This window comes from Mixophyes fleayi, chromosome 7 (assembly GCF_038048845.1).
Source record: "Mixophyes fleayi isolate aMixFle1 chromosome 7, aMixFle1.hap1, whole genome shotgun sequence".
In the NCBI taxonomy this organism is placed as follows: Eukaryota; Metazoa; Chordata; class Amphibia; order Anura; family Limnodynastidae; genus Mixophyes; species Mixophyes fleayi.
In genome coordinates, this window is record NC_134408.1 from 132,119,966 (window position 1) to 132,137,655 (window position 17,690).

Below are 17,690 nucleotides of genomic sequence, written 5' to 3' on the forward strand. Positions count from 1 at the left end.
GAAAATAGAACTATTGGCAAACATTGTGAATACTGTAATTAAATATATGAGATATTTGCTAATAAAACTGAAAAATAGTTTCCGTAATCCACTAGAGAACTGCACACAATACATTTGTATGGTGATTTGCACTTAATATGTAAATTAATTTGCATAATATTGCCTTTTTAAAAAATATAATTAAATTAATGCAGCACATGGATGTGCCTGATTAATGCCCCTGAGTGATGCTACATTCATTTTATTTTATTTTTTTATATGATTTTCCATGCATTAAAAATAAATAAATCACCAAACTGTAACACAAAATAACAAACAACAACGCTTTTCATTGGCACTTTTGATCGCTTTACAATCTAACTTCTTTAAAGAGGTCTTTTATTGGTTATTTAATTTTTATTACATAATGCCTAATGTTTTATGTATTTAGCAAAAAGGGACTTCTCCAAAACTCTATTCACCTGGAAGAGACCATTTAATGTGTGCTATTAGTACATAAATCCTATAATGCATGAGGCGCTATATGATGAAAACAGCCTAAGTAGACAGTGGCGACAGATTCTTTTTAACTAATTTGCTGCTGATGAAATAGGAATTATCCTTCATGAGTGGACTATGGATATAAAGATGGTAAAAGGTAACAATGACCACAGTTTTCATTTTAAAATTATGAAGCTAAATTAAACTTATTTTAATGCATAATTGCAAATGCATACCAAATAATTTGGACTTTGTTATAATTTTTTTTTTTTTTTGAATTTAGGCTACAATTCAGACATGGGGACATTACTTTTTTTTTTTAAAAAAAAATGTTATTTGTAGGACTGTTCACCTATATATCAATATCCATGAGAATGCAGCTGTTTAAACACAAGGTGCTAGGATAAACCGCTATAACCCGGGTACTCACACTGATCACCTCTTCCAACCAATTTAGCATACAGCTGAACATGCTCATTGAATTAAGGCAAGGATGGCATCTAACTAGTTGAGGAGCTAGTCCAGGTAAGGGCTAGGTAAAATAAGTAATAAGGGTTATGCAGTGCTGAGGACAATTCAGCAGCGGTAGGGAGGATTATCCACAGTGGACTGGGCACAGGCAGAAATGAAGACAATGTACAAGCAGAGGTCAGGACAGCGGCTATCAACAGTAATCATGGTCCATTCAGAGGTCAGGGCAGGCAGCAAAAGTAGAGTCAGGGTATAATTGAAGCAGAGTTAAGGGTAACTAAAGAACAGGAAGGACCAAAAATAAGCCAGTAGCAGAATCACATGAGCTTAAAACATTTCACCTAATAATGAAAGTAACAACTACATGCACTAAATAGATGCAGGCAGCCATCCAGAATCAGTCATGTGACTGTTGCTTGAAAGACCCACTTGGAAGCATCCCTGGAGATCGAGCTGCCGACAGGGATGAGGAGCATACTTCGAGGCGTGCCTGTGTCTGCCGGATCTTACAGCAGTCTTACAGTTCAGCAGCGCCTCTTGAAAATAAGCCTATGAAGAGCCTTAGTGATGATACTGGTTTCAAGTAAATTCAGAGGATGCAATATCATGAAATCTGGTTCAGCACTTAAAGTGCCTCCATTTTATGCAGGCGTCAAATCCGTTTTCAAGATGCATTCTTTTGTAAAAGGGGCACCGGATATGGCTCTCCATATTGAAATCAGATTTTTCTTGAATCGGTTTGGTTGGAACCAGATATTTCCCAGCATATTCAATTTGACGCAGGGTAATGATCAGCGTATTGTACTTGGCAGCATATATGGCCCAGTGTATTATACCGGCCACCTGATATGGTTCAGCTTTGCATATTTGACACCAGTCATGGTTCAGCATATGTAACTGCATTGTGAATCCTGCCCTGGTAACCGTTTACTGAAACGGAGATGGATCTGGAGTATGTCGTTCAGTGCACATATAGCAATGCAGACTCTGAGAGGCAGGTATGGTGTCCACTTCCTCAAATGTATTGGAAGGAGTGTAGTTAAAAAAAGGTTAAACAAATGTAGTATGTACTGTAGTATGGCTGTCAATGGCTGTCAATGAGGCATGTGAAATTGAGTCTCTGGTCTGCAATTATTTCATATGGGACCCCATCACGGTTTGTGCCATGGTCCCATTGTGACTAAAATGGTCATTTTAAATTACCATTGAGTATGAACGTTTACAGTTACCTTAGTTAATACACAGAGTAACAAGACTACCCGGACAGAATATCTCACAGCCACAGGTTTTCTTTTTCCGAAATGTACGGAGAGATTTTATCTTTAATATTCAGGGTTAATCTATAATTGGGGGAGCAAAAACATAATCTAACGGTCTTTCATACTATATTTCTACCCCATCATACTAATCATAGCTTCTGTTTCCTTCAATAGACTGCACTCCTGGCTCAGATAAATGAATGGTAGCTGAGAAGATGATGTCTTAATGATGTCTCCTGTGGTTTACTTGACACCTTTGTTGTCTTTGTCTGTGATAAATGTGTGAGGAGATTTCCCAATGTGTCTCTTCAAATTCTTATAATATAACTATTCAAATGTATTCTGTATAAACATGTCAAGTAACAATAGGGAACCAAATCAAAACAATTGCAAGATTCTTTAACTGCATATCTGTGGTTTAGATACTCAGCCATTTCCAAAATAGTCATTTTTTTCCCACATAGATCTGACTTGTTTTCTTAGGCTTACACTAAAAGACATATCCCACTGGTGAACAAGATGATTCCACAATGTGTGCCCGCACCAGAAGGAGAAGAGGTAATTGTACCACAAAGCACCATTATCATTTGTTTTTATTAGCTTATTACTATATCGGCCGCACGTCACTGAATCTCCGTCCGTCGAGCAGCGCGCAGGAAGGTGCTGCTGCTCGGGCGGGCATGCAGATGGCTGAATCCGCCCAAGTAGCCATCGGTCCTTCTGGCATTTGCCAGAAGTGCCAGATGGCCAGTCCGGCCCTGCGACGGTGGTAGTCGCATATCGATGCTGACTACCCCGACAACACTTACCCTGACGTCTTCACACCGAAGGGCTCCTTCCCGACGAGGCTGCTGATGTGCCCACCGCAAGCTATCGTGATGAATGAAGAAGCTGGCGCGACTTGATGATGTCACTGGGAACCGCAATGCTGTTATCGGTGCTGTTAATGGGTAATACAAGTAAGCGGTCATGGACTATGTACTTTACAAAATGTTATACATCGCCCATGGCCGCATACTTACATTACCCCTTTAACAGCACCGATAACAGCGCTGTGGTTGCCAGTGATGTCATCAAGTTGCGCCGGCTTCTTCATTCATCGCGATTGCTTGCAGTCGGTGGCCACATCAGTCGTCCTGCAGCCTCGTTGGGAAGGAGCCCTTCAGTGTGAAGTCGTCGGGGTAAGTCTTGTCGGAATAAACAGCATCATTATTCCGTACCCCACCCCCCTGTGTGTCACCATATAACTTCATATAGTTCATAGCCAAGGGTACTCACTCTATCTGTGCAGTGTGAGCCAGGCAGAACAGACCGGCAGGGTCATTGTCTCATTCCACAGATGCATTAAGATACAGAGACTGGGACAGGGTTCCCATGTCGGTTTACACACCAACCCATATGCTGGCACTTGTAGTTCAACAAGCACCAACATACCCAAGAGGACTATGGCTGCTAGTGCTTGCTGGAAATAGTAGTAGCAAATTATTTTTAACCATTTATTACCCACTTACCTACCGGCAGTGGTGCTGTCAGCAGAGAGCTCTTTGGGGATTCAACCCATGCTAAACAGGCTCGGGCTGTGTGACATTATGACAGGGGGACCCCACTGTGCGGGTTTCTCTGTTATGGTGTCACCAGCCCAGCCTGACCTAGCATAGTGCATGTAGCGCCTTTCTCCAATTGCCGCTAACAACCAATGCTATGAAGGGGGGACCTGACCACATGATCTGAACGGTCAGGTGACCGCAAAAGGTAAGTTTTTTTTGCAGGATTTTGTTTTACAGGAGTCCTGCCTTGGGCCCCCTTTCCCCCTGGGCCCCCAGGCACCTGCCCATCGTGTCCAGTCGGAAAGACGGCCCTGCATATCAGTATATCAGTATATCAAAGCGGATTTTTGCACCTGAGAGTTCAACTTACGTCCAACGCTCATTGAGGCCCCATTTATAGATGATGTAAAAAGAAATGATCAGAGCCGAAAACCAAAAAAAGACAGAAGACTGAAAGGTCTCATTTACAAGACACAAACGTTGAGAATCTGCAATGCTTCTTTGTTTTGTACAAGTGAGCTTAGAACATTTCGCGGAGCACTCCCACCTTGGCAGAATGCCTAGTTTTGCAGGTTTGTAGATCTGTAAATGCTCATGGTTAAAAGAGTATAAATCTAACTTTAAAGTCCAAACAACTTTAGGACTACCCCCTTCACTAACTTTTACGCATTTCTCCTAAAATACTGCTCAGTTTAGATTAATGTATTTCTTAAAGTAATCACAAGAAAGAGGAAATATTTGAACATATCGCATTTTTGTGAAAGTCTTTATTACATCGTTTTCCTAGAAATGCGTTTCTCCTCTAAAAAGCAAATGTTCTCTTAAAAAGTGTAAGTTGAGATCTAGTTCATACTATTTCTTAGCAGGCAGAAACATCAGGTCTTTTTATGAGGACAAAAATGCTGTGCACCCATCTGTAAAACATGGAATATCTCGGTAAATGCCTCCTCTCCACCTCTACCAGCTGATCTAAATAATACTGTATTGCAAAGTGTAATCTTGTTTTTACACTTGAATGCAAAACTAGATGCTTTTCTGGTTAGTCCATACTTAGCAAGACTCGCCTCGATCTGCCTAACTCCATTGACCAGAACAATCTTCCCCAAGACGGCAACATTTTGGTCCCCATAACCGTACCAATTTACTGATAGCATGTACACTTCTATAAAAGTAGCTGCATGTCATCAAGAAAAAGCATTGGCACTGCAGATTTGCTCTTTGGCACAGTTCTTTTTATTTCTTTGAGCACTTCAAGTGTAATTGAGGATAATTTGTAGTAAAGCAACTGTTTGGATTGGAAAGTTTTGGCCACAAAAGAGTAATTGAGGATAGTACAATTAGTATACAAAAAATTGGGAGAAAAATCTATCTCAGCAAGAAACATCAGTTTGAAATACCAAAGCATTATTTATTATTATATTTTGACATTTATCATTAAAACAATGTTTGCTATACGCAAAAATCTGAACATGAAGGACATAGTGTCACCTCAAATGGCCCGGGCTCTTGGCCGGAGTTGATCAATGCACAGCTGCAGTGGCCACAATCAGTCAATTTGCACTTCAGGAGACCAGATGTTAGAACACCCCTCTTAACTCCCTATCCCCCCCCCCCCCCAAAAAAAAAAAAAGCAAAATCTGTCAGATAGTGTTCCTTGGGTCTTCATCACTTGTCTGCTGTTACTACACAAGTTTGACAAGGTAAGTATGGTTAGTGCTTAATGATCTGGAGCTTTTACAAGACAAGCTGACGACCACGGTCTTCACATAATGTAATGTCTGCCGTCTATGCACAGTCCATCACAATGGCAAAGATATACTTATTAAATAAATAAGGAATGAGTTAAAGCTGTAGTTTTAATTAATAACTGGACATTTAGCACATCTTGTAGATAAAAAAGACAGATACCTTATAGATCTCAGGGTTACTCCAGGGAACACTTTTGGCTAGATTTTGGCAAAGAAGAAATTTGGTGCCATAAGTTGTAGTTTTCTTCTTAATGTTTTAGTGAATGTCTGGGGTATAAATGAAAAATGGGTATCCAGGTTATCTCTGTAAAATGTAAAATTACTGGGGAATCCAGGCAGTCGGCGCAAAGTAACAAAATCCTGAGCGGAACATTTAGGAAAACTGCTAAAAGGGGGGGGGGGGGGAGATAGTGTTGTGCTTAGGGACCAATCAGATTATGTCATTTGCTATAGGTAACACCAGTTGTCATAAATGTCCCCCAGTACCCTGCATCCAGACTCATCTTTAATTAGTATGTAAGTTCTGCTGCATCCTCTGGACCTAGAACCTCCAGGGCATTACTTCTGTAAAATGAATTCCCCCTAAGTAACGTGAAAGGCACGTTGACATCAAGAAAAACATATCTAGCATAACCCTGGATATCTTTATGCAGTACTGCAACAAAACAGCCACCTAATACTGAAGTCCTTAGTCCGGGGTAGACAGAAATAGAAATCCCGTTTCAGCTTCCCCTTTGATCCCAACCACAACCAACCTGACTACCTGTCCCTCCGTCACCAGAATTTTGAACGTAATTGGCTGTGTCATTTTGTATAACATCATTATCCAATAACCTGGTCAGTGTAAGAATGTGGTAGGATAGTAAATTAACCCTAATTTGTGATCTGCATCCAAATGTGATTGGGACAGTTACTGTTATGTTTATATAATATAATGAAGGTGTTAACAGAAATACTGCATGAATACAATTAGCAGTCAGTAGCTAGCGAGAAAGAGGGATACCAGTTGAGTTTGACCATTAGTCATAGTTGACTGCTCTACCGGAATGTCTGGGAGACTTCCGAATTTCTGGGAGTCCTTGTGGACTCCAGGTAGAGCAGAGCACCCTTCCGGTTCCTGGCCACTTCATTAGTTAAGTGGCGTGGGCGTTGCTTAGGACAAGATTTACTCATCATCGGGGCCACGCCCCCTGCCGTAATAGGCTAGAAATTGTGATGTCAGATTAGGGAGCGGGTCAAATGGCAGGATTCGTCGAGTCCTGCCCCCACACACCCACCCCACCCTCGGATCTCCAGGAGATCAACTTGCCAAAGTTTCCAAGTATGCCATTAGTACTTTCCTTACCGTACTTACCTATTTTATCCTAATAATTCATCCACTCTTTAGTTTAATTATGTTCTTCATTTAAGCCTCTCTGGTACTCTCCCACTTCAGTTAAGCCAAATTAATTGATTTTTAATGAAATAATTTAAGTCATTTTTCTTGGCTGTTCTGCCGGGGAGCCCAGGCTATTAAGGCAGCTGCATTAGTTTATTTATTTATTTATTTATTACTTTAAAATGCCAGTCATCATCATCAACTGAAAGTGATAGTAAGTGGGCATATCTTTACTGCACTTGCATACTTAACATGCGTGGGACTCAAAGTACACACATCAAAATTGCAGCCTAGTCTAAATGACGTCCTTTGTGTTTAAAATTCTATTACTATTCTTGCTTCAAAAAGGTATGTAGGCTCAAATTGTACTCTTCTCTCTGTGTCCTCTAGCTCTCCTATGCAGCTTTTAGAACCTCCGTCCTTTAAATGATACACTTTGTGAGTTATTGATAATTCTTTCCAGGTTGTAGAACTGGAAATGTCAGAAAAAGCATTAATAACGGTGATCTCCAAAGAAGCAAGTGTTCATGATAATGGCTCTTATCTCCTTACACTGGGAGCTGAGAGCACTTAAGTAATGTGTCTGCCACAGTATTCTTCATCATATCAGCCAGTGAGAATCTGTAGTGTTTCTGAAGGGCTCTTGAATGGAATAATGTTTGGAAGTTAGTTTGGTTACAGGTTCTCAAGGCTTGAGAGTGTTGGGTCTAGTGCCATTTTAAAATGTTTCTGTTGATAATAAGAACAACGAGACACTACAAATGAAAAGCATCAGACCTTATGACTGGGCAATCGTCTAAAAGTAATGCATTTTAACCCGAGAAAGCCATATTTATCCTGTGCGCAGTTGAAAACCAGTACTTAGTGATCTCCGAGGAGATTCTGAAACTGAATTGAATGCTTCACTTCACACTTTCAAACCGATGTTAATTTTTAATTGATAAAAAATACACAGGAGTAGATGTAAAAATTGATGGTTCGGAGTATCCACAAAATGAACAATAATTTACTTTCAAATTACCTTTATTAATATATTGTCCCACATTAGCATAGAATTGGGGAAAACCCACCCATAAATATCAAACAATGTAAAAAATAGCAAAAAGGTAGTTTGGAGGTCATCATCATCATCATCATCATTTATTTATATAGCGCCAACATATTCCGTAGCGCTTTACAATTGGGAGGTCCAGGGCATTGGGTGCACTCATTTGCCTAGTTTTGCACTGAAAAGAAACAAGATTTCATTGGTATTATTTAAATGTGATATAAAGTTAGAGAAAGGTCGTATTTACAGGAGTGTGCTCTGCATTGTCTATGGAAGTGAGAAGAGACTGCCTTTATCTACCTGCAAAACAACTGTACTTCGTTCCAACTTCCGTGGTCCCTATATTTATAATACTAATAATTTAAATTCTAAAAATACACAGGAGTAGATGTTTTATTTTATTTATATGTTTTATTATATTTTATTTATGTTTTATTATAAATTTATAAAGCGCTTCAAACACAGACATAATAATGACAGTCCTAATATGTCCCCACTCAATTTAAGCCTAACTCATGGCTAAATCAAGCAGTAATTCAGGAGATACAATAAAGATTAAAAGCAACTTGGACCATGATGCAACGTTTTTACCGTTTCTGCCCCAGTGCATTTCCCAGATCGTCCACCAGCATGCAAAGCCTTCTGGGTGTGTTTCCAAGATCGTGAGATAGGAGCGAGCTTGGCACACTTGGGCACATAAAGAAACATGTGATTTTTCGGCTTGTAAACACCCCTTAGATATTCATATTATACAGTGGTGTGAAAAAAGTTTTCCCCCTTCCTGATCTCTTCTATGTTTCAGATATTCACACAAAATTGAATATAGACAACGACAACCTGAATCAACACAAAATATTATTATTTTAAATGGTCATTTCATTTTTTGAAGGAACAAAGATATCCAACACCTATATCACCCATGTGAAAAATGAATAGCCTTCATCATCATCATCATCATCATCATTTATTTATATAGCGCCACTAATTCCGCAGCGCTGTACAGAGAACTCACTCACATCAGTCCCTGCCCCATTGGAGCTTACAGTCTAAATTTAATTTAGCCTTGAGAGAAAAGATAACAACCAATCCCTTTGGTCCCTCATCCTACAGATCCTATTTTCATGGTCAAAAGAACATTTCATGTTTTCTCATTTAACACTTTACGTTTGTAAATGTTACCATTTACAGTCACTAAAATAAATGAAGGTAATGATAATTATATGCAAAGATAAAAAGATAGCTCTTAATAAGGGCCACTAAGAGTAATTTCAGGCCTCGGTAAAGCAACTTCTTGGGGACCCCTTCCATAGTTGCTCAAGTTGGGGTGGTCACACCAGGGGGTAAATGTATTAATGTCCGGATTCTTCAACTCCGGCGTGTTCAGCGTCTTCGGCGATTACATTTAAAGCAGCGCTGCATTGTAAAGGGAAGTTTCCCTTTACAATGCAGCGCCGCTTTAAATTTAATCGCCGAAGACGCTGATCACGCCGGAGATGAAGAATCCGGACATTAATACATTTACCCCCAGGTTGATGGCTCCTCTGACTACACAGGCAGGTCAGGGCCCCCAGGTAGGCCCGGGCTCCGGTACTTTGTAGCCAGTCCCCTCTCTCCTCCTTCTTGACACCCCAGTTCATAATTGTTTTCAGAAGTGGCCAGAGGGAGTGGTTGTTGGGGGAAATCCTAGGGCTAGATTTACTAAACGGCGGGTTTGAAAAAGTGGAGATGTTGCCTATGGCAACCAATAAGATTCTAGCTTTCATTTATTTAGTACATTCTACAAAATGACAGCTAGAATCTGATTGGTTGCCATAGGCAACATCTCCAACATCTTCCGACATCGCCAATACCTACAAAAAAACCCCGAAAGAATGAAAAAGCGACTTGAAAATAATCAGACTTACCTCCAAGACGACGCTGGAAATCTCCGAAAACAGCAGCATAATGACAGAAAGGCATTCCAATTGGAGAAGTGACCAACGCTGCAGTCTGACGTCATTGCAACGTCTGTCCATGAACATTTAAAACATCAATGTGAGGTTAAGTGTTTCAACACTTAACCTTAGGGGACTCCACATTGCTGCTTTAAATTTTTATGGACAGACTTCGCAATGCCGTCAGACTGCAGTGTCGGTCACTTCTCCAATTGGAATGCCTTTCTGTCATTATGCTGCTGTCTTCAGAGATCTCCAGCGTCGTCTTGAAGGTAAGTCTGATTATTTTCAAGTCGCTTTTTCATTCGTTCGTTTTTTTTTTGTAGGAAATACCAATGTCGGAATTCCAAGAGTAGTTAACACGTACCCACACGTACCCACTGAGCTGGAACCATGGCTAGTATATTTTGGTAACTTTGTGATGCATTTGTAGTTCTCAATGGGAATGTTCTGCCTAGTTAGTCAACCTTATAGCTCTAGGTTGGATGTTCCATGAAATTCAGATATTCAGTTCTAAAAAGAGAATGCTTATTGAATTGGGTTTGTGTAGTAAATAAATTTAGTGATGGGAATTGATGGCCAGATCTTATGGAAATATTCTGGAAGCCTAAACCATTGGGAGATTACACGTTCGGTGTGCGTCCATTTCATCAGCGATAACTTTTTCTTTGGTTTACCAAAGAAAACACTATGGGGTATATTTACTAAACTGCGGGTTTGAAAAAGTGGAGACGTTGCCTATAGCAACCAATCAGATTCTAGCTGTCATTTTGTAGAATGTACTAAATACATGATAACTAAAATCTGACTGGTTGCTACAGGCAACATCTCCACTTTTTCAAACCTGCAGTTTAGTAAATATACCCCTATGTGTTACAATGGTAAAATAAGGTTGGACTTGGAAGGAAATAAAATCCCCAAAATATGGAATGCATCACAAATTTGCAGGCCATCCCTGTTCTGGCGCAACGCTAATCTTCTTTGTATCCTGCTGACGCGAAAACCATATTGTTTGTCTTTCTTTCAAATATCTATTGATTTATTTTCTCATTTACCGGAACGTTTTCCTCTTATTAGCTAACAGCTATCTAGCAGCTATTAGCGCTGTGAATGCTTGGTCGTGTTGGCTAAAGAAGGTGTTTCATATATATGAAAAAAGGATATTAGTAAGGTGCAATAGTGTTGCTTTAAGAACTTTCCATTTTAACTTTCTTTTGCAAGTACATTATTTTTTAAGCCATTCCAGAAAGTTTGTGTACTTTCTCAAGAGCTCTTTCTCACAATATAGAAAATAATAGGTTTAATTTCTCATCAGTGCTCCGAATGATTTCTCTCTCCCATTTTGTGCGCCAATTAACTGTGACATAGGAAAAAAAAGTCTTTCTAATATTTATGAAAAATAGTGTTGGGGAGTTTATCAAGGCAGACAGAACTGGGACGATTTTCAGCTGTACATTTATCTTCTCCATCCTGCCGTCTGTAACTATAGCTACAAAGCCGCGCACAGTTTGTATAGATGGATGCTTAAGAACAAAAAATACCGAAGCCTGGAGATTACTCTGCAATACTATTTATTAAATCAGACTGTGGACCTCTATTATTAAAAAAATAAATAAGGCCTTGATTTAAAGATAATAGCCTTTTGCTGTCAAATGCCCAATATGAATCGACAACTTAAAGTGGGTAGGTAACCGTTGTGTGGACTCTATAACAATATTCAGCGTACCAATTCACTTGCAACTTGTATCAGCACTAAAGTATGATCAACAAAGAGCCGTGAATAATATAACAACAAACAGCTAGCCAAGGTCACTGGTTTGGTGCATCATGTTAAGTGGAGTTTTGTAGAGTCAGTGCCAACATGCCCTACTTGTACTTGTATTGATGGTCAATGGTGTAAGAGAATATTTTACCAACTTTATACCCACTTCCAGTAGACTCAATGATAGCAGGAGACCAAGGTCTTTCTTCATGCCAGTCAAGAGTTTCAAGTTCTGAAAGACAGGCAAAAATTGCACTAGATGAAACAGCTGTGGCCTACTGGAGACAAGATGTTTCAATGGAAATGAAATGGAAGTGGTTTGGGTCAATCGGGCATGTCTTGGGCCAATTGGATGAATGCCCGAAAATGCCCAGACCTTGCAATTGGGAAAGTGGACTGTATTGACAAAGGAAGAAGTGAATTTAGATGTGCACTATCAGCCTAATTTGTAATATTTATTAGCAGTATCGATTCTAATACTGCTGATGTCCAGATATATATACATTAAGGATACCCTAATGAATTAGATTTCCATCTCTACCTACAGCATAAGTCCAATTATTAATAGAGAAGATTTTTGTGCAGACAGTATCTTATTTTTTATTTTTATTTGTATATTATGCATACATACAGTTGTTTTTATATTTCGCTTATTTTAACTTCTTCAATAAAATTAGATTAAGCCAATAAATATTATAAATTAGCCTGTTAGTGCACCTCTAAATTCACTTCTTCCTTCTTTAAAATATCCGAATCAAGTTGAAGGTTGCACCCCACACCTATATATAAAATAAGGAATCCATATATGTGGAAGCAAAATGAACACACATTTCAAAGAATAGAGTGGGCATCAGCTTCTTGCGATTTAGTGCAACAGTTCCTCTCCTTCTAAACTGTATTGACAAAGGACCTGAAAAAATGACAATTTAGCAAATACTATTTATAGCTCCAACTAGACCCATCCATAGTCATCCCAGAAATCATCTGTGACCTCTTTTCTCATCTTGACTCCTTGGTTTGAGAAGTGGAATGAGCCATTCAGGTAATTGACCTCGGGCCTCATGACTGTAATAAATATGAAATAAACATAATTATAACATATATATATATATTTATATTATGCTGGCAGACGTGCGTGTCCCAACCCACCAGCTTCTGCACTCTCAGTAGAAATACAAATACATGCACAATAGATAAGAAAGTATTACAAACCATTGATGGGAAGACTATATATGAAAATACATATAGAAATTATGGTAAGAAAACAAGGGGCAGGATTAAAAGCTGCCGCTTTAGGCTCAGGACTATGCAGCCTTTCTCCAAATCCAGACTGGATGGTGTACGATAACAATGGCTATGAGAATGCACAGTGACAGATACACATTATCCTCAGTTAGCTGACTGTATTTATTTAGGAATTCCTGCTGGTCCATGTAAAATGACATTAATCAGAACTTCCTGAGAATTATGTTTTGTTTAAAGACCCAAAAAATGACAGGTTTTTGAAAATCAAAATATCTTAGGTCAACACATAAGCCCTATCACAAATAGGCGGATTATTATTTTGAATTTAATTCCTACACCACAATTATTTATGTCTAAATAGCAATACTATGTTCCGCTCACAAGGGGTAATGGGCTGCAGTGGAGTTTAGGCAGCCTTTGTCATCATTCATTCCACTACCGATATCAACAAAAAGTTAAATTACAAAAATAGTAATAACCTGGTGCCAAGTGTCCATTCTGACAATGGGTAAAACGTCGTCATTCTGAAAAAAATCTGGGCAGTTCTTAAATATTCCAACCACAACTTAATTTTCATTTTTGTGCCAAATTATTCTTCCATTAAGCAAATTATTATTAAACCAATTTCCTGTTATACGCTGGTGTAAAAGTAATACGTTGGTTTAAAACAATCTAAAGGGACCTAAATCTACAACAAATAGCTGAGTGCTATAGTTACACTTAAAACCTGACTCCTGTAACGCATATAACTGTAAATGGTTAGAGCTGTTTCACATCATTTGAACCTCTAATGTGATCCATCATCAGTCTCAGCAAGTTATAGAGCAAAGTTTGCAGGACAGGAAACAGAATGATATTAGGCAGATCTTTACACACCCCTCTCATAAATAAACCTTTATCCACTCAGGGATTGCCAGACTTTCAATTCTCTAGGAGTTCAAGGTTGCCACATATTCCTGTTTTAATAAAGAAACTGTCATCTCAGAAAGACACACAGAAGAATGGGGTAACTTATGGTACAAAACATAGCCCTTTATACTGGTGAGGGAGGGTCCCATTGAACATCTTCTTTCAACTCTACTGTGTTCTGCAAATAATTAACTAATTATTAACCATTCTTTACGGCTGTTATTTTTTTTAACTTTTTTTTTAGTCCTCAGTTGGCTATTTTTAATCATGTAAAAAATACATATTTAATTACAATACAACAGTAATTAAAGACGTTATCAAAATTTTTAAAATTGCTTACCTTGACTATGACAAAAGAAATAAAACTTGCAGGCACTTCTCACTGCACTTTTTCCCTGCGATATTACCTTGTTATGGAAGTACCAGACTCCAGTGAATGCATGCTGCTGAATCCAGTTACTATCATTGCAGCAACTTCATTTCCAGAGAAGTTGGTGCTCCTCTCTCTGACTCATTTCCCATTATCACCACCAGCGCCAGGACAAGAGTGCGTCATGCGAAACACAGTGCTGAGGAGTTATGTCAGAGGCATCACCATTCGCAGAATAATGAGATGTAGTTTTCAATAGTGGCGGCTGGTGGCTAACTCCAGTATAACGGAAGTCACTGGGATGTGATCTCCAACATCCACAAAAAGTTGAGAAACTATGATTTAGAAAATCATTGAATAGAGACAATTGGAAAAGTAAGAAATAACTTAAAACTGTGTGAAAGGGTTACGACATTGCTAGCCTGCCGTACATTGAAGACGGCTCTCATTGCTTACTGTGCTAGTAAACATAATTAACGTTATTAACCATGATGCGTGTTAACAAATAGATACGTCCCTTTCTCACCATGGAAGCTACGAAAACCCTCGTTCACTCGCTTGTAATCTCTCGCCATGACTACTGTAACCTCCTTTGCTCTGGCCTACCTGATTCTCGCCTTGACCCTCTTAAGTCTATCCTCAATGCTGCTGCCCGCCTAATTTTTCGCTCTGTATCTGCAGTCTCCCTCCAACAGTCACTACATTGGCTCCCCATACCCTACAGAATTAAATTTAAACTCACCCTCACCTTTAAAGCTCTTAGTCAATCTTCCCCTCCCTACATCTCCAATCTCATCTCTAGCTACACTCCTACCTGCCCCCTCCGCTCTGCCTGTGACTGCTGCCTCACTACTTCACTGATCACCTCCTCTCACTCTCATCTTCAGGACTTTGCCCGGGCTGCTTCCTTGCTGTGGAACAATCTTCCACGTTCCATCAGGTTAGCATCTACTCTCAAAGGCTTCAAGCGTGCCCTTAAGACTCATTTCTTTATTCCAGTCTATCAGCCCCCCTCCTAACTTCCTTGTCCTGCCTCTCTACCCCAGTTAGTACCACCCTATTTGTGTGTCCACCTTCCCTTTAGGATGTAAGCTCTCATGAGCAGGGCCCTCTTTCCTTGTGTGCTCCTTCTACTGTTCCTTCACCCTCTGTACCTCTTGGCCTGCTTCGTTAGCCCTGTTTTCCCTGTTTTCTTAAGCTTCGGCCTACTTCTCGCTGATTTCTACCATCCCTTTCACTATCTTTCCCAGAAATAATCTGATTTGCTTTACCCTGTCACCTTTGTTTGTATATATTTTGTTCTTTCTGTATCATGTTGTGTCTTGGTTCTCTGTTTTCTGTATATGTAATGTACGGCGCTGCGGACCCTTTGTGGCGCCTTATAAGTCAAAGATAATAATAATAATAATAATAATAATCGTTTGGGAGATTTTGCGCATGTGTTTATGACATCATCATTTCACAGGCAGAGTTCTGTATAGCATCAGTGCTGGTCTGAGCACTGTGAGAGAATGCACCCTAAAGTAGTAATTGTGCACCTTACTTGCTCTTGACCCTCTATCCAATACTACCTCCTCCACTATTTCTGTCAGTTACATGTCCACGTGCCTAAGACAATATACTCCTGCTCGCCCAGCATCCACTCACTCCTGATAACGTGCTATCAGGTGTCTGCATTCAGTCACATGACCATAACATTATCACGTTTGTTTAAGTGACTCTGCCCATTCACCACTGCCTGAGCAACAAGTTGTCTGAAATCATTTACCTGCTGCAGAATTACTGAGTACCGACCCAGCTTGTGTGTTTAATTGCTTGTGACCCTGATCCTCTGCTGTGTTCCATTTTTTATGTGTGCCACCTGTCCCTGACCTTATCTTGGATTCTAATTTTGAACCTGAGCAGTCATCTAGTGAGGCTGTGTGAATAGAATAAAAACAAAGAGAGCGCACATTTTCCTTGTACCTCTGAAGAAGCAGCTGATCCTTTCACAATGGGCGGGAAAACGCGTGGGGTGACGCTGACGTTTCTGCTATTGTAGCTCCTTATGTACATCTAAACCCCGGGGTTTATATATTTTTTGTATTGAAGAAAATGGACCAAGTAATTTGAAACAGCTATACTATTTCTGGGACTCATGTTCATACAATGCTCAGGTTGATATAAACAACAGCAAGAAGAATAAGTACTTTATTTATTTTGAAGTTATGTGACATTATTTGCTGTAATGCTGGGATTTGTCCCCATACGATAAGAAGGGTTCTCCTACAGCTTATATTCCTTCATTGTCCTCCCTTGGAGAGTTTTGTTTGATTGACTGTTTTAGTCCCTTTTTGTCCAAAAAGTGATTATGGGGCAGCACGGTGGCTCACAGCACTAGGGTCATGAGCTTGATTCCTGAATAGGGCCTTACCTGTGTGGAGTTTGTATGTTCTTCCCGTGTTTGCATGGGTTCCTCTGGGTGCTCCAGTTTCCTCCCACGTTCCAAAAACATACTACTAGATTAATTGGCTGCTATGAAATTGACCTTAGTCTCTCTCTCTCTGTCTGTGTGTGTGTGTGTGTGTAGGCTAGGGAATTTAGACTGTAAGCTCCAATGGGGCAGGGACTGATGTGAATGAGTTCTCTGTACAGCGCTGCAGAAATAGTGGCGCTATATAAATAAGTAAATGATGATGATGATGACTTGCTGTTTCGATAGTGAGACATACCATGCAATGATCATTTGCATAGGTCTTGTGATTACTTTGAATCATGATCTATCAATCAATAAGGCTTGTTAACTCCATACAGAATGCACCATGTATTCAATGGTTTTTAACTTATTATTTTATTAAATTGTTTTTCATTTCTCATTAACAGCGCTCTCGTTGTTTTTATCCTATTCACATTGCTTATGAGATTCAGGAGTCAGATCCCTGTTATTGAGAGCTGTGTTTTTTGAATGGTACTGTTTATTCTAATGGTTTTTAGCGCCTACATTTGTTTATTTTATTTACCTAGTGATGCTAGCCTGGAGGCCGTGACCTGTGTTTTCCCTGCTGCAAAATCCATTGCTCCACCGCCAGTATCCCAGGTAAAGACCAGGGTTCTCATTCCGCTGTGCGCCCCTGGTTAGACCGACAATCGCTAGTGGCATTGTGGGTTCATATTTGGAACGCCTCGCAACAGTTTTTATTGGGAAAAATAGGTGGCTTGTACTTCAAATGCAAAAAAAATAAAAATAAAAATATACAGCAAATAAAATGAATAATAAAACCAGGTCAATACTTTCTTCAAAACAGTACCACAATAAACATGTACCTGGTTACACCTGTTGTAGAATCGCTGGGTGCTACTTACTTTCATTTGCAAACTGAGCGTGTCAGGCCCTAATTTAGTCTCTTGAACATATATGGCAAAACTTTGTAAAATACCCCCTGCTAGTGAGTGAATAAAGTTTGAATTATGAAAACTTTGAGCAAATCAGTTTTAAATGACGCTTTTTTTTTAAAGACCGTGTAAGGCCATTGTGCCGGTATAAATCATTACATTTACAG